This window comes from Ambystoma mexicanum, chromosome 4p, assembly GCF_040938575.1.
Source record: "Ambystoma mexicanum isolate Mex_15411 chromosome 4p, UKY_AmexF1_1, whole genome shotgun sequence".
NCBI classification, from domain to species: Eukaryota; Metazoa; Chordata; class Amphibia; order Caudata; family Ambystomatidae; genus Ambystoma; species Ambystoma mexicanum.
This window is the reverse complement of record NC_090927.1, coordinates 145,244,387-145,268,176: the sequence shown is the minus strand read 5'-3', so window position 1 is coordinate 145,268,176 and position 23,790 is coordinate 145,244,387. Positions and strand designations below refer to the sequence as shown.

The 23,790-nt window shown below is 44.7% G+C and overlaps 1 long non-coding RNA gene across 1 annotated transcript; it reads right to left on the bottom strand.

Annotated features, from left to right (window-relative positions):
• Positions 1–850: 850 nt before the first annotated feature.
• LOC138453085 (uncharacterized) lies at positions 851–18,541 on the bottom strand. The gene is made up of 2 exons (XR_011260361.1): positions 18,409–18,541; positions 851–2,699 (listed from the first exon to the last, which is right to left on the bottom strand). It is a non-coding gene; the product is annotated as an uncharacterized lncRNA (long non-coding RNA).
• Positions 18,542–23,790: the final 5,249 nt, after the last annotated feature.

The window sequence follows — 23,790 nt, the reverse complement described above, 5'->3', positions numbered from 1 at the left end:
GGTCGCTGTCCGCTGCCTCTGCAATCTGAGGCTGCCACTCACCGTTCTCCCTCAGCAGCACTCTTGGGCGGGCACCATTTTCTTTGTCTGCGCGGCACCTTAACATTCTCATTCCGTTTCTTCACTTCTCGGGGCAGCCGCAGGTTCCTCGGGCGTCACCTCACCTCTGCGGCAGACTGAGTGAGCCAGTTTTCATTTAGTGTACTATTTTGGCATGGGCCCTTGGACAGAGTGGCTAGGTAGAATGGTCACTTTTCGTCGCACAACCGCCATGAGCAAATTTAGAGGCATATTCAATCCCCCGAAACATATTCACAGTAAACAATATACAACAAAAGTCGACAAGTATTGACAAGCCACGAGTAAAGCGTGTAGCTGAGTAAGATGGGGAAGGCTGGACTGTGACCAAGAGTGACACTTTTTCTACTGATACACAAACATACACACAATGCAGGCTATTTTAAGACCCACTGTTGTAGGATTCTAGTAAAGGTGAAGCGTCACTCTACCTCAAGAATTTGAAATGAAGAAACCAAGGGAGATCTTCTGTTGGCATATAGTCCTTGGCAGCAAGTACTCCATCCTGATGAAATGCTATGGGGAATTTGAAGCTGCAGTCGAGGGACCTCCCAACAGGACTGCTCTGCCGCCCTCTCAAGTTAGCCCTTGATTAGAGGGTCAGCATCTCGCAAGTGCGTCTAACTTTTGTAGAGATGTTGGGATGGCATAGTGTCCTGTTCTGAAACATCTCCCTTCAGCTATCCATGTCAGAATACATCCAGAGTAAATTGATCAAGTCAGTACTAACCCAGCTCCGTTTGTACACACAAACCTTAAACACAACGGGGTCTAGATGCACAAGGCTAAATTTATTTTGTAATAAAAAAGTTACTATAAAATAGAACACCGACTCTAAAAAACATTTTTAAAATAAATTAGGAAATGTATAATAAATACATCACAATATTGTTACTTTAAATACTTGGAACTTTCCTTCTAGACGTTTTACATGATGAATTAACAATGCGAAGATGTACAAACAAAGTGTACTCCAATGGTTAATTTCTCGCGACCAAATGTCATTCTTCATGGACCAGGAGTCTGCAACCTGTGACTTGCCCGATGTTTTGGACTACATGTCCCATCCCACACCATTGACTATGCTGGATAGAGGTGCCAAAGGTTGCAGACCAGCATTCCAGAAATGATTAATCTAGTGATTTCTCATGGCTATTGCCAGGTCTGTAACACGGCCAGTTATTTCAGATTTGTTGATCACATTTTGATTACCTCTTGGCAGACGCTGTGTTAAAGCAATCAGACACCAAGCAGGTTTGTGGTCAGGGTTTTTAGATCTATAGCCTCTCTATTCAGGATAGCTAATATAAAAATGTTATGCACAAAACAATACAACAAATGATCATGAAATGGAAAAAACATTTGAAATGATGCCAATACACTTATTTTCATTTTCCCCACTACTGCACCATCGATCAATTAGATTTCACAATAGCGCGTAAGTGGCCGACAAATGATTGAAGATGGATGAAAAACATTCTAAAAAGGTGGTTGACATTGCTGTATAATGTATGCAAACTGAAAAGGTGCTGAGCTATGGAGTGGAGAACAAATATTAATTTGCAAGATGCTCCAACAAATTCTTACAATTGTGTATCCAGACTTTTGCCAATGATACTGAATTCAGATAGCCTCCAAGAGCAGTCAGACAAATGTTGAATAGGTTTCCAAAACAAATTACATGTGTATAACTTGCATAAAAAAAAAAAAACACATCCTTTTCCACTAACAATGTTAACCAGTGCACAGATTTTAAAATGGTCTCTTTATCAACCTGATTAACAGGTCCCATCATCAATTCCAGTCTCCATTTGTGCAAACCTAGTAGGATAACTCAGTTGTTGAATTATTCATCAAGGTTAGTTACTGAAGACGACAACCTCTGTTCCATTGGGATTTGGAAGCATTCAAGACGTGTGCAGGGATGTCATTCTCCAAGGCTTTCAGTAGTGCTGGAAAATCATGCCGGTCCAACTGAAAGTTGGAAATCAGGAAAACCTGTGATGCGTCCAATCCTTCAGCCAACAGACAATCGATGGTATTCTGTCTGATCGTCTGTAGGATTTGAGCTTCGTTGTACACAGATTTAAGTTTCCTTTTTGAAGCACGCAAATCCAGATCGACTTTTGTACGCACAAAGTAAAACCTTTTCCCCATATTTGCTATACCACGTGCAAGCATGGCATGGTTGCTTTTGAAACGCTCTGAAGCAATTATGATATAAACGTCATACTGGTGGAATTTGACTTGCTGGAAGTAGCTTTTGGGTTGAAATAATGGGGTTCCGATGCCTGGGAGATCCCATAATAATACATCTGGGTTTTTAGAAAATTGGTATGGCGTTGGACAAGCAGTCATTTCAATTACGCCAGTCTGGGCAGAATCAACGTCATCATCCATTAAACCCCGGAGGGAATTGACAAATGAGGATTTTCCGGAGCCAGACTCTCCAGTGATAGCAATATGGAGTTTACAATCTGTCATTGTGGCTGGATATGGCAATATTAAAAATGGTTTCTTTATGCACAGCTTTTAACTCACAACTTCATCCTAAGTGCTCCATTTTCCATCATATAAACTAGGGAGGAGTACAGTGACCAGCTTTTGAATTTGTTAATCACCTAAAAAGGGAAAAAAAGGAAACAATTAGAACAATGCAACATTGGTTTCTTAAAATACAAGCACAGCATAGGCCCAGCTTAGTAAACGTAGAGAGAAAGTATTTTGTTTAATATAGAATGTCATTCTTTTGGGAGTCTAATTCCTGTGTATGCTAATCTTTCAGGTTCTGTCACAGAGACAGCAGGAAGATTGGTGCTGCAAAATAAAATGGTGATGTCTCGACTATTACAAATTTAACTATTACAGTGTAGAATTTACCTTCAAACCTCGCCCAAATTTGTTCTGAAATAAAGGTTGGAGCGTTGTGGTTGCAGCTCACAAATTTTATTTGTGACAATTCACCCTTTTTCCAATGCATTCCATTGTACTGAAAAGTCGGCCACATGACAAAATAAATCAAACTCTACAAATTTGCAAAGGCTTTACCCAAAGCATGTAAACCATAGAGCTGCCATTGACGAGAAGCCGCAATGTGTTTAACTTTAAAATGTCTACCAGATTGCCAAGCTGCTGCTGGCTGGATCAGATTTCTTTCCAACCTCCTGTACCACTCCTCCATTACCATGTTCGAGTCTTAATCTGGTGCTTCAGGCCTTCTGCCTCCTCCCCCCAAATGCATGCCCACCCCGTTCACCTTCACCTCAACCTCGCTAATGTACTTACCTGTCCGCTCCTGTCTCCCAATCTTCATCCGCAGCGTTTGCTGCATCATTAAAGACAATGTATTTATAAAAACCACGTCATGTCCATTTTCTGTTTACCCAACCGACATTTTTTGATGTATCCAAGAAAAAGAAAACGGCATGCGTGTGAAAAGCAAAGGTGGCGTCTTAAAAATAAATGTTAAAAAAACCCACAAAATAAATGAACTGTAGGACGTTGGTCTGGAGCGCCCAATGTACATGGAAGTTGGCCCCAGAGCTTGGTTATGACTGCTACAATATAAATGGGTATCAGGTAATATTAGCCCCATAAATAATGTGGCCTTACATCTCGCCGGGAAACTGCATATGCGATATTTATGGGGATAATTAATGGGGTAAATGGGAGCGGTGGTTGGTTGCAGGGGTGTCTCCATTCCCTTTCAAAAAAATATGGGGTGTCCCCCACGAGTTCCATGGGGTAATATTGCTGCAAAAAAACACGGCGCCATTCTTGTATGGCGACATTTTTGAAGGGATATTATCACATTGAACCTATAGATTGTCAAGCGCTGCATTAAATGTGACAGCAAAGTCCCCTCTCCCTGACCGAAGGATCTTTAAACAGTTTTCTGACAATCAAATTAAAATATTCAGCAATGCACAACAAACATTGCGTCCCCCACTACAAGGTTGGTAATGAAGAGGCGATATCTGTCAATGCAACCTGTTTTACTGCCCGTCTGATTAGGTGGATTTTATTGATAGTAACATTGCATCCCGCAAATGCAACCCAAAGCCAATTCACAGAGAAACAACTGTGTTCCATTGAAAACTCTAAAAATAGATCATCCAAATAGTTGGGTGATAACGTGTGCTAAATGCCCACCAGCCCCAAAATTTCTCATACAAAAATTGACACATCTCTCCTTTGAAAGAAAAAAAAAATGATTCTGCATGGGGACGCTAAAAGGTGATAAGTAGGCACCCTGGATATCCTCCTCTCCTGTCCAATGTAAAGTAAAGTAGAGAGACCGTGGTACAACAGAAGCAGCACTATCCTCAAAACTAGGGTGAAAAATAAAAAGAAAAAGAAAAGTAAACACACATCATATGCACGTAGACAGTCCACCAACCCAGGGTGTTTCTCAAGGTGGAGACACAACATATCTCTCTCCCACACACACACTGTGAGAGTATTGCTTTAATAAGCTGCAATGGACTAACGAAGGTTGTTCTCTGCATCAGATAGAGGGTCCCTGGTGAGCAACAGCTGCTAAATTCTGGTAGATGAAAAAATAAAACCAAGTGAGTGTCTGGCTCTTTCAGTCCAGCAAGGAGACAAAGTCAAATATTGTGTTACAAGAAAGTGAGTAAAAAACAAGCCTTCCAGTAATATATAAAATACGGTGGTTTTGGATGGCACGCCTCTGCCATTTAGGCAGCCTAGTGTGGCTCTAAGAAATTTGGATGGCTTTGGGTAATAGGGGGGGGTGGCAGATGGAAGGCCTGAAGCGATGGAGAGCAGGCTGGGAGTGGTGCCAGACTCCCAAGTGGCATTATGGAGCGACATGGTTTGTGGGTGATGACATTAAGGTATGGTTTTTTTTCCTGGAGGGGAGAAGATCTACTAGATGATAGCATTGGGAAACCGCGATAACCACTAGCGTGGCCGTTTGTGATCGAGCTAAAAGGAACACTAGCATTGCTAAACCGAGGTACAGGAGCGGCCGGGCATAAAGCCAATTTATAGCGTGCAGGTTCACTAGGAGGTCTCTTGGCACTGGGCCCAAATCACAGAGAGCGAGAGTAGGAAAACACTAAAAGTTAAACCGATGGGTTTTGACGTGGTGGCAGAAAGACAAAAAGATGGATGCTAATGAGAAAGAAGGTAGAAAAGAAGTTGGTTCCATTCTTGAGCGGTAAGCACAGAAATAAGGACGATGGAATTTTGGTACCTACAAAAACAGAAGCTAAGGGAGTGGAGGGACTGGGATAGGATACATTTATTTAAGAAAAGGTTGTACAGAAAGGTTGGCTGGTTTGATAGAAGACTCTTAAACCGTGCAGGACACAAGAGTTGGTGTGATGTGGGTATATTTACTGGCATTCGCGATCAATTAGGCTGCCGCATTCTGGACTAGTTGTAGATTAAGGGTATTGAATGTGCGGAGGTGGAGTTTAGAGTTGCAATAATCTAACAGATTGCACGAAGGGGTCGGGGGGGGTCTGACAAAGCACTCTAAGTTGATTAAAAACGCATTGTTGCAGATTAAAGAGGGGAAGGCGAGTTGGTCATCAAGCTTAATTTTCAGGTTTCAAAACAGCAGACAGTGGAGGACCTGGAGGAAACCACAGACGCCATAGGAGAAGTGACCACAGAGTACAGGGCTCCTCCAAAGACCATGGCCTGGATTATTGAAGTTGAGCTTCAGAGGTTTTTCATCCTGGTATCAGTATCGGCCACACAATTTTGAAAGGAAATGATATGCATCGTTGAAATGTGATTGTGTGGAGATGGAAGACGTCTGTAACACGTGCAGGCTCAGTACCCCGAAAGGGGAGAAAGCCTGCCTGAAGGACTTGGTACTCTGAGGATGGCTTGAAGCTGGGTAGTTACATAGGCTCTCTCAATCTTGAAAGGAGCAAGCAGATGAAATTGTCCAAATTTTAAAATGGCATAGTTGGGTTGAGTGAATGATTCTTAAGGCGGAAGGATACAGTAGGAGATATAAAAAGGCCTCCTGCAGGACAGCGCCTGAGCAGCGATTGTGAAAGTTGAAGAGTGGATGGAGGTCCAGGGTACGACCTCATGGCAGTATTTCAAGAGACTGCAAGGTGGGCTTTGTGTTTAGTGAATAGGGAAGTGGGAGGTGGAGAGGCATGTCGGCAAGTTTGCAGAAGATGGGATTTTGGATTTATGAATACACCAGTTATTGGAGTTTAATGCTCTATTAAACCATTATGATTTCTAGTCTGCTGCTATTGCTTGGAGAGAGGTTTTGTTGAGAGAGAGACTCCCTCATCTTTTCATAGAAGCGGAAGAGGAGCTGCATCCCTGCCAAAAAATATACCCAATGTAATCACGTAGTTACCAAACGGAGCTCCAACCCGGTGGTTCTTGTTGTCATTCACTGAAAATATAGCACCAGGCTACTGTACTCTATTCGTCAACACTGGGGCCCTCAATCTCTAATTACAGAGATATCGAGCAAATCACCAAGGTTACTCAATAAGAAAGCACTAGTATTAAGCCACATTATGAAATGGCCTTATCCCTAGACATGTCCACCAATTCCATGCACTGTTGACTTGGAATCTAAACGTAATCAAGGCAGACGTCCCATTAAAATTCTGACCAGTCCATCTCCTCATCACTAGGGAAATATTACATTTTAATACTCAACACAAGGCAGTCTAAAAAGAAAAATGGCAGCCCAAAGACATATTAATTATGAAGTAGTTTAAAAGTTCTTCTGAACTTCTGGTGCTCATAGAAAGACGGATGCTTAGAGGCCTTCCTATAACCAATCTCTGGGCAAACTGGAATACGAGTGGGGGCACTTAACAAGATAATAAAGCAAATAACAAAATGGTACAGTAGTACAGTAGGCCACGCTGATGAGGCACTGTCCAAACTAGAAAGGAAGTGGAGCGCCTTCAATTCCCAGGATGTCAAAATGCATGCCTCCAAAACAGAGAATACATACAACAATCAAAGAAACCAAACACTTCCATGCTAACGTGATGCTAGAGTGCTCTCCTCCCTTCATGCTCCTTTTTTCCTATCACCATCTTAAACTACCCGAACCTTTAACATCCAGCTGAAGGCATAAATTAGTGTTCAAAAACTGATTAGCAGCGTTTGCTAATCAAGAAAAATCTTATTAGCAAACACCCATTTTATTAGCAATTTTGTACTAATGTTTTTAATGCCACCAGAAGATACTTGTGCCCAAGATATAAAGTTAGCAACAATACAGCAGTTTTGTATACCGCTAAACTAAGACATTAGTGAGATAAGTCAGGCCTTGCAAATTCTTTCTGTAAAATGGTGCATAGCACCACAAACCCACTTTGGTTTGGCACACTGTTACAGCCCACAGGCCAGCTATGCACAGTGAAAGTAAAGTTTAAATAAAAGTTTCCAAATGGTACTGGCCCTTCTTAGAATCTACTTGACTATGCAAGTGGGTGAAAATACTTTGCGAGCCCTGGATGAGTGTCTGTCTGTAAAAAGATTAGCTGCATGAACGGACACAAATAAATAGATATGATGAAAAGGCTCTTGAAACAGTTTGGCCAGCTCTCTCTACTGCAGGTGCAAATATATAATGCAATCATAATCATAGAACAAAGTGAGCTCTGGAGGCCAACTATAGTGTACAGTTTTGCAATAGGTCTGTAGATGTACAGACGGCATAGAAACTATTAATCGCTACTTTAAGTAGATATCAAGTTAGCTTTGTGTATTCATTATGTAAAAGACTAAGCAGAGTGGATGGCATAGCAGACAGAGAACTGGGCAAACTAGGCAGAATATTGTAGTTTGCGGCCATATCACTTTCAGGGTAACGGGTATAAACCACCATGGTAAGATAGAATGTCAAGGAGTATGGGATCAGCTCATGGGTTGAGCACCAGTTGCAAGCTGTATGTAACCAGCAGACCACAAGACTAAGTTAGCCATCAAAGCATTTGGCTGCATGGTCATGTACATTTTCAAAGGTGTTCACTCGTCAATATGATGCATCTTTCCCAACAAAATGAAATCTAGTCGACACTGAGATTTAGATACACTTCACTGTAAAGAATGGAGAAAATGCAGTGTTTTACAGTAGTAATACTGCAAGTATGCATTATGTAACACATTACGTTTTTAAAAAAGGAATTGAAAGCCTTTTAAAGAAAAATAACTAACAAATACTGGACTGTCAGACAGGCTACAGTTAGCTTAACAACAGTAGTATCCCAATTATGTCTGGTTTGCAATTATTTGAAAAATAAAAATAAAATGTGCATAGCCTTTTGCCCCCCACACAGGCCTTTTGGCACATGAGTGAAGGGGATGATTACTGCTGCACTCTCTCTCTCCATTAATCCCTTTGGACTTGCAGTGAATATAACAGAGAAAAGAGGGTGGAGAGAGCTCGGAAGGCAAGAAAAGAACGCAGGGCAAGCTGTGCTTTCATTGAACATGGTAACTTAAATAGCTAACTTTGCTACACAAGTGTCAATTTAATTAGCAGACCTACAGAATTGCATAGCAAATTGCTCTGCGACACTGCTCATTTTATGCCTTACAGCTACTTGTAGCCTTGCTTCCTACGGTCTTGGTTTCTCCTCTGTATGGAACACTAATCACATTATTTTTCCCCTCCGCCTGGGGGCCTGTGCCTCCAGAATAGATAAAGGTGTGGTGGCCATCTTGACTTCAGGGAAAGCCCAGCCTCACAAATGCCTTCAGTCTGGACCATTATCCTGGTAATCCATCTTTCCTGGGCTGCAATCCCCTTCAGACCTTTCGGCCGAGTCAAGATCCAACTGTCACAACAGCAGGCTACATTTTAGCTACTGCCCTGCACTCTACCTGCTGTGTGCGACTGTTGGAGAATAGTGAAACATGTGATCCTTCACAAGGAATTCCGGCTAATTGTCTGGTGTATCTTTTAGTGCAGGGGTCAAGAAAATATGAACTGCAAGTCCTCCATCCACAGGCACTTTCTAGAGACAGTAGTATTCATCTATGTAGTCACACAAACAAAAGCTGTTTTAGACATTATCTGTGGTTTGCAGTCAAGAGCCTAAAAGGAGTACCAAAGTATGTTGTATTTAATGAAATGTCCCTTGTGGCTACAGGACAAATTGGCATTTTTAGCGTGGAGATTGTACATTTTCCCCTGCTCCAAAATATAATCCCGCTCCCTTGTAGAACTGTCTCCCACCCCAAATATTCAGAAAGCAGCACTCAATTGTTCACAATACCTTGTTCTCTGGCGATCTCTACATTGCTTTCCTATTGTGTCACCCTAGATTTCCCTCCCTCTCCTCAAGTCTATTTCACGGTCTGTAACGCTCACAATCGGTGCTCACTTTGCTTGCTTTCCTGCTCCATCTTCGACTAAATAACTTTCTCAATTCTCAACATACTTCATCTTGTCACGATCTGCTTCTTGCTCTCCTCCCTCACTCATTAGGCAACTATTAATGATCTGCTTTAAGGGCAGATGTTCCGCAGAAGGTCGACGGGAATTGGCAATTTTCATTGGAATATATTTCAGGCAGCCTGTCAAGAAATCGAGCATGCGACATTTGCACATGTCTGCAGGATCGCAGGAGTGAAAGTGCTGGCAGGGGGACGAGTCTTGGTAAGGAACCCGAGCAGTGGCAGACAGTTTGCGGGGTTGTCCTCTGGAGAAGACTAGGAAGATGTGGTGGACAGAGGGGTGGGTGAGAGAGGTGGTTGTCCAACGCATAAGAGCAGAGTCTGGAGGCAGGTGGTCCAAATAGGAGGTCTTGTAGCAGCTGGGAAAGCTGGGCTCTGGAACACTTGAGGCATCATGGATGTTACCTCCCGTATGCTAGGTATTTAGGGCAGTGCAACACCAGTCTGCTAAGCAAGGAATATTATGTGGATAGGGGCCATTTCACCAGGGAACAATGCTTGTGCCAATAGGCGCTTCTTGCATGTGACCCGAGGTGTTAGCGTTCCGTATGGTTGGTTCCTCGGTCTGGGACACAGAATAGAAAAGAATATAATGAAGTAAAAGAAACGGGTGGGAGTTTGAGTCAAGGGAGGGAAAGCAGTGGGGAAAAAACATTCCAGTAGTCCGGATTTTATTCTCACGACTCTCCTTGGGTTGAAGAATGCACCTGTCACTTTCCAGAGGCTTGAAAATCATGTGTTGAATGGGTTGGATGAATTCTGTCTTGCATATCTGTATGATATAGCGGTTTTCAGTGCCACCTGGGAAGACCATGTGAAACACCTTAGGATTGCGTTACAGGCTCTTCAGAAGGCCCACTTGACCATAAAGGACAGTAAGTGCCAGACTGGGCAAGGATCAGTGGTCTACCTTGGACATGAAGTAGGTGGAGGGATGATACAGCCTCTACCCAGTAAAGTAAAGCAGTACAAGACTGGCCTACCCCCACTACTCAGACCGAAGTGAGAGCCTTTTAAGGACTCACTGGGTACTACAGAAATTTCATGGCAGACTATGGCACCGTAGCTGCCCCTCTGACAGCTCTCACAACTCCAAAAAATAAACCAAGAAGGTAACTTGGTCTGAAGAGTGTGAGAAGGCCTTCAATGGCTTAAAAGACTCCTTGTGCCAGGCCCCTGTCCTCAGGGTCCCCGATTACCAAATATATTTTATTGTTCAGAATTTCGAACACTTGGCATTCCCAGGTCTGAAGTGAGACGAGAGCGCCAGGACCGGAGTAAACGCATTACCGTGTTGCCCCGCCGCTGCAACGACCTTTGCAGGCGCGCTGCATTTGTGACCCTCTCGCCCTTGAAGCCTGCTTCAGTGAAACTGGCCTGATCCATCTGCTTCAGTGAAACTGGCCTGATCCATCCCTCAGGAGTGGAGAAATCGCCACTGTCCCGTTAGGGAATCTCACTGTATCTCCGGAACTGAAAGCCGCAGAGCCGTCATATTGCCGCCGCAGAACCCACAACCGAAGTGGACTCGACTGGCGAAGTTTGGTCCGGAGTGTGCCTGGCACCGGTAAGTAACCCTAACCTTAACCATTGGCCCCGAGCGCTTCCATCCATTATTACAGACGAGTGGCCCCTGGGGGTCCCTCTCCTTTCCACTGCTAATGCGAACTAGCCACACCTTGGAATCACCTCTGCCTTCAAGTGGAGGCCCTCCTCAAATAGTGGGAATCTTTTCTTCATCACCTCACTTCCTGAGCTGCTAGAGACCCCTGAAGAGACCCCGTTTTGCCCATTGGAATAACCGTGTGCACCTGCACTACATGTACTATTGAGCATAAGGCTCCTCTCTTCTTAGGGTTTGGACTGCCTCTTAGTTAGGTGTGCGTTTGATGTTGAAGGGGACTAAAGACTATCTGCACTGCCTATTTTCCTCCCCCTCTAGGTTGTGAATATATTTCGTGCCTTTAACCCTTTAGACCCCAATGCTCTTGTATATATTTTGTATTGATTGTGTTGTGTTGGTTTAGTAGGATTGATGTGATTCTTTTACTGTGTATTGAGTTACAAAAGCCTTGTAATAAATGTGTTAATATATTTGATATATACACCTGTCTGGGAGTAATTTGTAAGTGTCCTTGCTCTGTGTGCTCATTGAGGTCTTTCAGTCACCCTCACCCCTCCTGAGACTTAGTCTTGACCGCCTATCATAGCTACCTTGATTGGTCTGGCTTGTCCAGAGGTTACCCTGTCCCAAGAAACTAGGCTGGCCTTCTGAACCTCTGCCCACCAGTTCAGAAATCCGTCTTAACAAGGAGTTTGGAGGGAATACTTCTTCGGTCTGTTTCCTGAATCGGGTGAGGAAGCCATAGGTATTAAGCACCCCAGGACTGATTTGGCGGGCTAGGTATGCAGTCAGGAGGATATCCTGGTTGTGATTACAAAATTGAGTTCCAAGAGCCCCAGGCCCAGATGGTCTAATTTAATGCGGAAATCCTACCCAGATCAATGGGCATCAATACCATTTTTGATTTTTCGCCAAGTAGTAGCAAATTGGAAGATTCCTCGATCCTGGAAACAATCGATAATTGTCCCCATTTTTACAGAAATCATTAAAAATGATAGCTCGATAGCTCTTTTAGATACCCCGGGGAGACTACTATTAGAGATATTGGATAAGGAGAAACTAACATTATGACATACGTCAATCGGAGTTTGTAGCAGGTCTGTTCACTACAGTGAATCTGCCGACACTAACCTCAATAAAAAAAAGTGGGTGCAAAAGACTGGCCAGCCAATGTATCTTGCATTTGTGGATTTTAAGCAGGCGTTTGATTCAGTCCAAGGCATTAATTCGTTTTCAAAAATTGATTAGCAGAATTTGCTCATTAAAATATTTTTGATTAGCAAATAAACCGTTTTGATTAGCAATTTTGTACTCCTATTTTAAATGTCAACAGAAGTTTTACCCCAAGACATACAATTAGCAAGAATACAGCATTTCTATGTACCTCTGAAGTTATACATTCGTGCAATGAGTGTAAAATATAAAGGTTCACTGCATGAATGGACTACATACATAGATCTGATAAAAAAAGCTCTTTAAACATTTTTCAGTTCAACGCTCTGTGCAGAGTGATGGGCTCAGACCAATCCAGTGACCCGACAGCTACATGACTTTGCCCTGCACTCTGGCCGGGGCAGGCCTTTGGTGAACCACCAGTGAAGGCAAGTGGCAGAGCGTGCCACCATCGCACATCATCTGCATATCAGACTGAGGAGGGTCTCAGTCTCCATGTTGTTCAGTTATTTATCTTGCACTGAAGGAATAAATATGCATTGCCCGGGCTGCTGCTATAGAGCAGTGACAAACGTTGCCTACCAGCTCTGTGTGATTACCTTCTGTGAAGGTAGGTAATTGGTGTTAACTTACGTTCATAATTATACATTTTTAACATCTTTCCAGCTTGTGCTGTTGGGTGGGTTGTGTATTTTAGAACACTCCAGTGGTGCCAACAATGTACGTTTTGTATTTTCCTGTGATGTAATTGTTATGCAAAGCATTAGTTTTGAAACTTGAAAAATCCTACATCTTTTTGGACGCAAAATGTTGGCAAGTATGCTGCAGGCCTGGGTGCTTGGAAATTGGCAGAAATAATATTTCTCCCGTCCGTTCGGGTGGGAGAAATATTATTTCCAGCCCCTTTCTAAGCACCCAGGCCTGCAGTAATAATGTAGCCTGCTTGCAGAGGGCATTTTTAATTTTCTTTCAGTCTCCTGATTAAAGCTTTAATCACAAGACTGAAAAATAAATGCCCTCTGCAAGCAGGCTATGTTATTACTGCAGGCCTGGGTGCTTGGAAAGTAGCAGTAAATAATAAATTTCCTCCCCATACGGGCAGGGGAAATATTATTTACCGCCACTTTCCAAGCACCCAAGCCTGCAGTAATAACGTAGCCTGCTTGCAGAGGGCATATTTAATTTTCTTTCAGTCTTGTGATTAAAGCGCTTGTGGCACTTTTAAGCACTAGACTGAAAGAAAGTTAAAAATGCCCTCTACAAGCAGGCCACGTTATTACTGCAGGCCTGGGTGCTTGGAAAGTGGCAGAAATAATATTTCTCCCGTCCGTTCGGGAGACATTTTATTTCCAGCCACTTTCTAAGCACCCAGGCCTGCAGTAATAACGTAGCCTGCTTGTAGAGGGCATTTCAAATATTCCTTCCTTCTCGCGAATCACGAGAACGAAAGAATATTTGAAAGGCGATCTGCCAGCATGCCATTTTACTGTGGGGCTGGGTACTAGCAAGTGGCTGGAATTAATATTTCTCCCACCCGAATGGGCAGGTGAAATATTTCTTCCTAGCCGTGGCCATTTGCTAACACCCAGCCCGCAGACAAGGGGCTCGCCCGCCTCCACCTTCCCCTAAGCACCCCAGCATGACTCCTTACCTCGGATTGAAGCCGGGTCTGTGAGTGGAGCTGGAGTGCTCCTGCTGAAGTCTTCTCCGCGTGACTTCGACACCGCCTCCGGGCTGGGCTCATACATTGATACAATGTATTTAGCACAGCCCAGGAGCTGCTGCCTGCACGCTGTCAGTGCACCGAGCGCAGAGTTTAAATAAACAGGCACAGTAATCTGTGCCTTTTAAACTCTGCGCTCGGTGCCATAAATCATATCGCAGTTTCTGCGACATGATATTACATTTAAAATGCAAACCAACGGTATCGTATCGCAAATTGCAATGCGATACCACTTATTTTATGCCTTGCAGTCCCAAGAGAACTACTTTGGAAAAAGATAGGAAATGGCAGGATGCCCAAATTATATTTTAAAATCATATTATTCAGCTTTATTCTGAGATCTATATCCAAATAAAATTAAACCAGGAGGGTCTACTGACGGAACCAATTCCAAGTTAGAGGCCTTAAGCAAGGCTGTATGTTGGCTCGATCCTTTTTAATTTCTTTATAACAAACTCAGTGATACATCTGAACAAAACCAACTAATTTCCTCCTAGATTAGGAATGGTCCTCATCTCCTGTTTATTATATGCTGATGACTTGATGCTATTTGATAAAACCCCAATAGGACTGCAGAGGAAACTGATGGCACTGGAACAGTATGCGAGGGCAAACTCCCTAACCAATGTCGACAACACGAACATTTATATTAGGTTTCAAAAAGTGCGTTTAAGAACTATCCCTTTAAATGGACGATATATAAATCAACCGCTGGAAATTGTTTGAGTACTTGTCTGAGTGTAAATGAGAGTATGCAGGAAATCCCTTATAAATGGGGCACCAGGCATAAAATTGAGATTATGGCTGCACAGTCAGCCATGATCCATAGGAAATATGGTAAATTCTCATGTATACCGATTATAACATTCTACAAATAGAAAAACATTCCTACGTTAATCTATGGATCTGAGACTCAGCTATGTCAACATGGACCGAATTGGAAATTATTGGAGGGTATCTATTGGAAGAGAGTTCTTGCACTACCCAAATTATTCATTTTGAACTCTGCTTATTATCAATTAAGATCATGGTAGCCTGGCACACCATACCTCTATATAGAAAACGTCTTCTAAATAGGCAAACAACCAGCATTCTCCCCTCCATTGCACATATTCTGGAAGAACATGATAAATCTTGGATATACTGGAAGTAATACTGCCGGTCAATAATGGTAGAGGCAGGCATCAAAGAAGATATCTCATTGCTCAAACCTGATCGAGTAAAAAAGGATTTGTGGTATTACGAATGGACAAAGACTTCGGAAGAATGTAATTGATACAACCCATTTAAAGAGGGCGCTTTTATAATTCAACCCCTGCATCAGTATCAGATTTATCATTTTACCCGTCTGGTTAAAATGATCAATAGAACAGAAGGCTTGCAGATTCTGCCAAAACGTGAATGAAGCAGAGTCTCTAAAGTATATATTCCTATTCTGCCCTAAGCTTTGAATATTTTTTTTGTAAATATTTTGCAGATTTTAAGATGTTAACCTTAGATGAGCTATGGAGTAAAATCTTTAATGGCGAAAGTGTCGTTAAACTTAGCAGTGAGCATTTTCTGATGTTTTTAAAGATCTTACTGAATGCCTCATTTTTATGAGAAGTGTTACTATTTGCTGTTATTGAACTCATTTGGAAGAAAAGTGTTTTTTGTGTTCCGATTCCCCTTGAAAAAAGTAGACTTGGGTAGATGATTTACGAACATGTTAGAAATCTGTTGTAATACTATGACAATTTATTTTAAGAACTTTTCAAATTTAATGTTTTTAATGAGATAAGATTGTTTTATATAAAAAAAAAAATTCAGCCAAAACATTAAATATGTATATTAAGCAAACGTATCAAGACTCATACTCCCGATTTATTGCGCCATGGGCAAAAAATTATCAGAACTTGGTTTAGCCTTGGTACAGGACACATCTCATTTGTGATGTCTTTCAGAGGCCCACCTCCTAGGGAATCTTCCCACCAAGCAAAAGTCAGCGGGACCACGCCCAACGTCCTCCATGTTTTCTAGTAGTTAAATGTTTTACAAAGATAATCTGTCCCCATTAAAACATTGCTGAGGCATGGCTTCGAACCCAGGTCGTGTAGTTGGGAGGCCAGTTAGCCACAAGACCCCTCGAATGACTCATCAAGCAGCTCTAAAATGAGTTATATTAACATTCTACTATACAGGACAGGTTTTGTTACACATTTAGACATGGCGCACACCTTTCATACTTCCGGTCAGCAATGTCAGAGCAGTCTGTTCGCCTGACAATTTGTATTTGTTCTGTGCACTTTGTTAATTGGGAAACACAAACTGAAAGAAATGTGCAGATTTTCCTATAGGATAGGTTCAGTTCCTGTGATGCCACTCGCCATTGTGTACATCACATTCCCCAACTTTTGTTTTTGGCAACATTTTGTGGCGCTTGTACCACACAATTGCCAGAGGAACAGAGAATATCTGTTGACAAAGCAACAGGCAATGCAATGGCATGAACTGCCAAATCACTACTCTTTCTTTCACCAAACTCCTCCACCGTACTAACCAATGAGAAGTGTCCTAACAATATTTGCGCCAATCAGCAGTTTTGAAATTAGCAAGTCGGGTGCCAGGTTTTCCATTTCCTAGGCACACATTAACTGAAAAATAGCACAATATCAAATCAATTAGGCTATTTTTAACAGCACATGTTTTTTTGTCCTCCTGAGCCTGCCTTTCTACACCCAACCACCCCACGCCCATTCTCTCTAACCCCCACTTTCTCAAAAACACCCACCCATCCCACTGCCATTACGCGTGCTAGTGTTGAGTTTTGTTTGCGTTACTTTTTGAGAAGTCCTTCCAAGGCTGCTTTATTCTTCATGTTAATTGCCCACAACCTGCACCACCCATGCACCCTCGCCCCACTCTCTCTACTACTTAACTTCAAGGCTCACCTACTTCCACTCTCTAGCCTCACTCACCGTACCCCTACACTCTGCCTTCACCACCTGGCCCCAACCCTCTACCCTGACTGTCTCCAACCCAACCTCCCACTATCTTTACCCCAACTCACACAACCCCCAATCTCTTTACCCCACCCAGCCTTTCTACCATTCACCAACCATACCCCCACTCTCTCTACCTCCAGTCACCCATCCTAGCCCCACCCTCTCTATCCAAACCCACCCACTGTATCCCACCCAATCCTGCCACTCTCCAACCTCACCCACCCAATCCCCACTCTACATCAACCCACCCTACCCACACCACCCACTTTCTCTCCCCCAGTCACCTACGGTGCCCCCATCTTCTCTACCCTGACCCACTGAAACTCCCCTCCATTTACCCCACCCAAATACCTACCTGTCACTTTACCCCCTTTCTACCTTCACTCTACCTCCACCCTCCCAACACTACCCTCCTCTTCCCCCAAAGACCCACTCTCAAAGTTTTCTATGACACCCACCCACCCTACCACTCTCTACCCCATCCACCCTACCCACACTACAACCCACCCACCCCACTCATGCTTCCTCACACTCTCGCTTTATTTCTTACCCTCTACTTCTCAAAGGTTCTTGCTTATATTTCCTCTTGCTCATCATCTATGGCACCCGCCTCTCTCCATTGTTTGCTCCCTTGTGCTATTCTCATTTCTTCATATTGCCTTGCACATCTGTGCCCCTTACTGCATCCTCCTTTGAAACGTTGCACTCTCCTCCTTGCACCCTGGTGCCTATAAAAGCAAAATGCAAAGAACAGCAGTAAACGGTAAAACTATTGGCTTTGCCAATACTTGTAAGGAATGGAAACCCTGCCACTTATGCCCCACCAAACACTGCAGCCTATCATGTGGTTGACTTTTCCGTTAAAAGGACTTGTAAACGAAGCTCACAATATACATGGTCATAATAACACGCAGGTTTCACTTTCAGAAGAGAAATAACAGGAACCGAGAATGCATATTTTCCTAAATTATGCGGTGGAAGTGGAACTCAATACTAGAAAGGCTGCAAGCATCGCTGTAATTCAACAAAGGGAAATGTCCAGGCAAGCAAGGAAACGTGCTGTGAATTAAGACTTGAGAACCAAAACCTTCTTTCAGGCGAGGAAAATAAATATGAGAATTGATCCCTTTTTAAAAAGAAAAAGAGACCAGGGGGACCATTAAACATCAATAACCAGTCCCGAGACATCACTGAATAGGGAAGGAGTGGTTCCTAACACTTCATTGGATGTCCTTAAAAGAGAGCAAATGATTCAGAGGCGGGAGCAGCTCCCAGGGGGCACGGCAGCTGCAGGCGCCCTGAGAATCAGCGCCCACCACCAAAACAAGGGGAAGAAGGCCCCCGTGCACCCCGCGAGGCGGCCCTAACCGTGCGTGCCCACCCTGGCCAGAACTCACCCTTCTTAATCTTTAGGAAACACTAAAATCCGCCGCCTCTGGACCACTGACCGTTTCAGCTCATGAGGACTTCACAAACCCAGCGAAAAGCAATGATTTAAAGCAGCTGCCAGGAAAGGGTTTTAAAGAAACCTGGGCGGCGCCGGCCGCAGTTTCCCTTTCCAGCGCGCCTGCGGGTGTCGGGAAAGCACGTGCCTTCTCCAGCGTGACGCCGCGGCGAGGGGCGGCGCAGCAGCGTGCCAGTCTCGCGCAGAAGCCGCGCAGCTTCCGGCTCCTGCTGGCGCACGCGCAGCTGATGCTCCCTGCTTCAGGTGCAGCTGCCGCCCCTGCGGGGACAGCATCAGGGCCAGTCCCCTTCATCTGGCCCCAGCCACTTCCCCCCAGGTGGCCAGTCAGCAGTCTTATAACACGGCCATATATTCCTTTGTATGTCCCTTTACTTCTGGGGATTTAAATGTGCGATTTGCGGTGCTCACCATACAAGCTGTGTTTGTGGCACTTCCCATGACTACACAGAAGTGTTATCACCTCATTGCCTTTAACAACGTTCCTTCACTTCAGCCCCGTGAGGACAGTCATTGACAGGTTTTCAGTGGACATTTAGTGTTTCGGGTACCTGCTAGATAGTCCTCGCATGATAATCAACGGCTATTAACCCCCCGCCAGTGTTTCTTTGACTCCACTATAATATATAAGGGTGACCAGAAGTCCCGGTTTTGCCGGAATTATGGCCCTGTCACCCGCCCAAGAGTTATTTTTCAATTTGAAAACAACATCCTGTTTTGGGAAAGCAAGGGTGGCTGCTGCAGAAATGCAACAATAGAAGCCGACATTTTTTTTACATAAACTTTACCAGCATCACCGTAAAGACACCCCTGGGTAGCCTTAACACACCAACCTTTTTGTCCATAATCACATGCATCTACTGATGTCACCACTGAGACTGGTTAACAAGCAAGCGTAGCAAAGCCTGTAACAACAATCAAAGCAAAAGCTCCTCAAAGCGGTCTTGTGATGCATCATTTTACAACCCTACAGAATACATATATGAAGTGCTGGAAATATTTATTTTAATGCATGATCCCATGGGACGATGGTGCCATGGAAGGGGGGTCCAATGGGGATAGGGGTTAACTTTTGAGTGTGCTTGGGGTTCTAGTCCTACTTTTATGTTTTTGACTCATCCCATTTTTTTATTTTCAAAATCTGGTCACCCTATAAATGGCATACATGCCAACCCTCCCGATTTAGGTGGGAGACTCCCGATTTTTCTGTGAAAAATATTGCTATTTTTCACGGTCTCCAACCTAAAATAAATGTAGCCCCAATGTATTGCTATGGGTAAATGTTGGTCTCCCGATTTCCCTGATGAAATTTCCCTCCCAGGTGCGACCAAATGTTGGCATGTATGATAAAGGGCCTCATCACGAGTTGAGCGGTATCCCGGCGATAATACCACCCAAGTGTAATTGCATTAGCGTCACCCGGTTCGGCGTTATTAGCACCGGATCACGCGCTGGGCGTTAACGGTAAATCCCCATTCCCCATGGGGTCCATTGGACCCAATGAGGCATTTTCGGCACAAATACTGCACGCTAATACAGCCGGCAGTAATTGCGCCGAAAACAGGGCGCTAAATGGGATTTTCCCCTCCAGCAAAAAGCTAGAGGTAAAACGGCCCATTTAGCTCCCAGCTCGTGATCAGGTCAGCCCTTAAATGCAGCAGTAATAGCATTATCGCCGCATTTAAGGCCTACCGCCTGACTCGTTATGAGGCCCAATGTATGCACCCCATGCGTGCCTCAGGCTGTTTTCCGCTCTAAGTAAGATATGATATCATATGGCATTTATAACGTGCCTATGAGGAATTGCCATTTGGTAAAGGTGCCAAGCCCCAGCTTTTTTGATTTTTATTAATACATAAAGGATGCATGTGATTTCTTCACCAAAGAGTACTCTGCTACCCTGATCCCCCTTTCTCGCCAATTCCATGCCAAAGGCATAGTGTACTTGTGCCCTGCTGCATCAGTAGCCTGATACGCAGCACCTGCTCTGCTCGTGGCGCAGAGCAGGTTCAAAGGTCACAAGATGCCCCTTCGACCGCCACAGCGACAGCCAAGCAACTACAGCACAGGGGCAGCATTTAAGATATCATCATGAGTGCCCCCTGGTGGTGGCAGGGTAATCTCTAAAAATAAGCTATGCCTGAGTGTAGGTATACTGTATGGCACTATTTATGATCATGGCCCCCGCATCCAAATTGATATTGTACATGAGCAAACAGCCTCTACCTCGGAATACCAGAATACCTCCTAAAGAAACTGCAACGGATCCAAAATGCAGCAGCAAGACTACTCCTCAAACTATCCAGAAGAGACCACATCACTCCAGCCCTAAAAACACTACACTGGCTCCCAGTAAAACCATGCATCACCTTCAAAACAATGTGCATAACGCAATCAGCAGACAAGGAGCAGAATTCCTACAAAAGAAAATAACAGTCTACAAACCAAAGAGACCCCTCCGATCAAGCAACGAAATCCGCCTGGAACTCAAACCATACCTTAAGAAAAAACTTGGAGGCACCTCCTTCTACCAGTTAGCCGCAAAAACCTGAAACAACATCCCAAAAGAAATAAGAAACACTGAAGATCACCTAAAATTCATTCAGGAAATCACTAAAAACCTGGCTCTTCAACACCACAGACTAAATCTGGAAACCAAAACTGGAAAAAGGACGACTAAGCCGGAAAGGACACGGACATCCCCGACCCGAGAGGATATCTCCCACAGCACCTGGACGGATGACACCGGATAGATTGGAACACAGGCGGCACACACAGAGACTGAGTCAACTATTCCAGACAATCCCACCAACACTTTCGCCCGCCCTTAGTTACCGCCAGGTACCACAGTAGCGTGGAATTGTCGAGATATTGGCTATCACCACACTACCTGAGAGGTTGACATAGGCAGGTGCATTGGCCACAGGAGTAGGAAGGGAGGACAAGGGGAGCTATGAGAGAGCATGTTAGAGGTGGGGGCCAGAGGAGTAAGGAATCCTGTCTACCAGTCGGACCCAGATCAGGACAGAGCCGCATCAGGGGAGACTACGCAAGCCGAGCGCCTCAATTCAGGATAGAGACGCAAACAAACCAACCCTAATTAACAATTTCCCTTTCTGCATACATCTCTCAAACTCCAAACCAAACACAACCAAACCTACAGCACAACAAACCGCACAAACTTCACTACATTACAACAACAAAACAAAAACACACATAGTCTTGCACAACAGTACACAATGACTACTGACCGCAAACACCCCAGGCCCAGCCAACGGACCCACCGGGCTGAGGCCGCCAACAGCACATCACTGCTCTCTTGCACTCTTTCCTGCTTCCTCCCACTAACTCAACCTCCCCTCCTCTTTCAAAGCCGCCAGAGCGACAGGGGACCACTCCGGGGGTTTAGTGCGCGGTACAAATGTCCTTTAACATTAACATTAACATGAGTCAGCTCGTGTGAGTCAGCTCTGCTGTGGAAGGGCATGTGTATTAGGGTCAGGCGGGCTGATACTGCCAAACGGCAGGACAAAAACCCAGAGGACCCAGCCTCTCCTACCCAGAGGACCCAGCCTCTCTTTGATTCCCTTTGTTAGGGCCGGTAGTACCCTCCCCCAGAGAAGCTGTCATGGGCCCAGGTATCAAAGAAGCACAGCCATTTGAAGGAGCATGCTCACACCACGGTGCTGCATGTCTAAAAGCCTTTGTTGTCTGTAAGGAGTGAAGGGGTGGGAGTAGGCTAGGCCGGAGGGCTCTGGTCTGTGGAAGAAACCTTCCACCATCTTGTTTCTCGTTGTCTCTATTTCCCTTTCCTGTCACCTCCACTTCCTCTGGAGCAAAGCACTTTGGGTGGGACATCAACAGGACAAAGTCCACTCTGGCCAGTAGTAGGGATTGGTCCGATAAAGCAGGCTATCTTTAGACAAACCACCTGCAGACTTGTTCTTTTAAACAAAGGGGTCTCTCACCCATTCGGCAAATTCCTCTCAGTTTCTTTAAGGCGTAGGGTAGCTCTGAAGAACTCATTGGACTTTCTTCGGACAGTTGTACTGTCTCGAGCCCTCAGCCAGGAGGAGAAGAAGGAGCCGTCCAAGAAAGAAGGAAGATGTGTCCTCTAACCACTCCTAGGGCACAACGAGAATGACCAGTGCTGTGGACCAGGACCAACTACTCTGCAACAGATCTCCTAAGCTAGGGGAGCAGACCTTAAACAGAAGCATCCTGTCCTCGAGTCCTCTGTGGAGGCCTTGCAGCAACTGGTGGACCAGACCAGTCGAAGCTCCCTATTCTACGGCACTGTACCGGTCGCTCCTAGGTTCACTGCATCTTGAACAAGAGGGAAGATGCTGGTGTCTGCGTTCCTTCAACCATCCAAACTATTGCTTGCATCTAAACTAGCTCGACACTACGGGCCTCATTAGGACTCTGGCGCTAAACCATGGTGCTTTTAGCACCATGGTCCATGACGGAGTCCGCCATGGCGAAATGGGGAATTACCACCCCATTCCATAGGGCTCAATGGGAACGGGAAAGGCGCTAATTACGGTACCGCAAATTGCGGTACCGTAATTAGCACCAAGGTCCCTTTGCGGGTCCCTACTTTAACGGCTGGTAAATCCAGCCGTTAAGGTCAGGTCCCGCAAAGGGACCTCGTAATTCGGCGCTAGGTGTTTAACGGGGCCGCAGCCTTTTACGGCGCCGTTAAACACTTAGCGCCTGGGTCATAATGAGGCCCATTGTGTCCTAGTGAAGCACATCACATGCTAGGCATCAAGCGACTGGCCAACACCGAGATCCAAACCGCTCGGCCCACCTAGCCTGTACTCTAACCGGGGGTTACAACCACAGCTTGGCCCACCTAGCCCATGAACTGCCGACTCATCAATTGCACATCGGCGCGGCCAAGATCATCACTACGCTGACCATCTCCGCTGACTCAAACCGCTGGAGCATCACTCCTTGATCCCTCCCAGTGACTAAAGCCTGACTCGGTTTGGCCGACTGTGAAGCATTTCTGGGAATGCCTCGTCGTGCATTTTTGAAGAGCCAGCGTTCTGCCGCACAGAGCACCTTCATTCACCCCTACTCACATGAGACTACGTGCCCAAACTGAGCTCTATCAGCTCGCATCGACCTTCGCCCACAAAGAACTGAATCTAGGTACTGCTGCCTTTGAACTACCCCCACAGTCCACTTGGATACTAGAGACTGGTTAGGTCACGATTACTCCTGGTTTCAACAAGATATTCTTTTTATGGTAGTACAATACATAGCACCCATGCAACTACTCTCAGAGTGCTAGTTTCTCCAGTCTTTC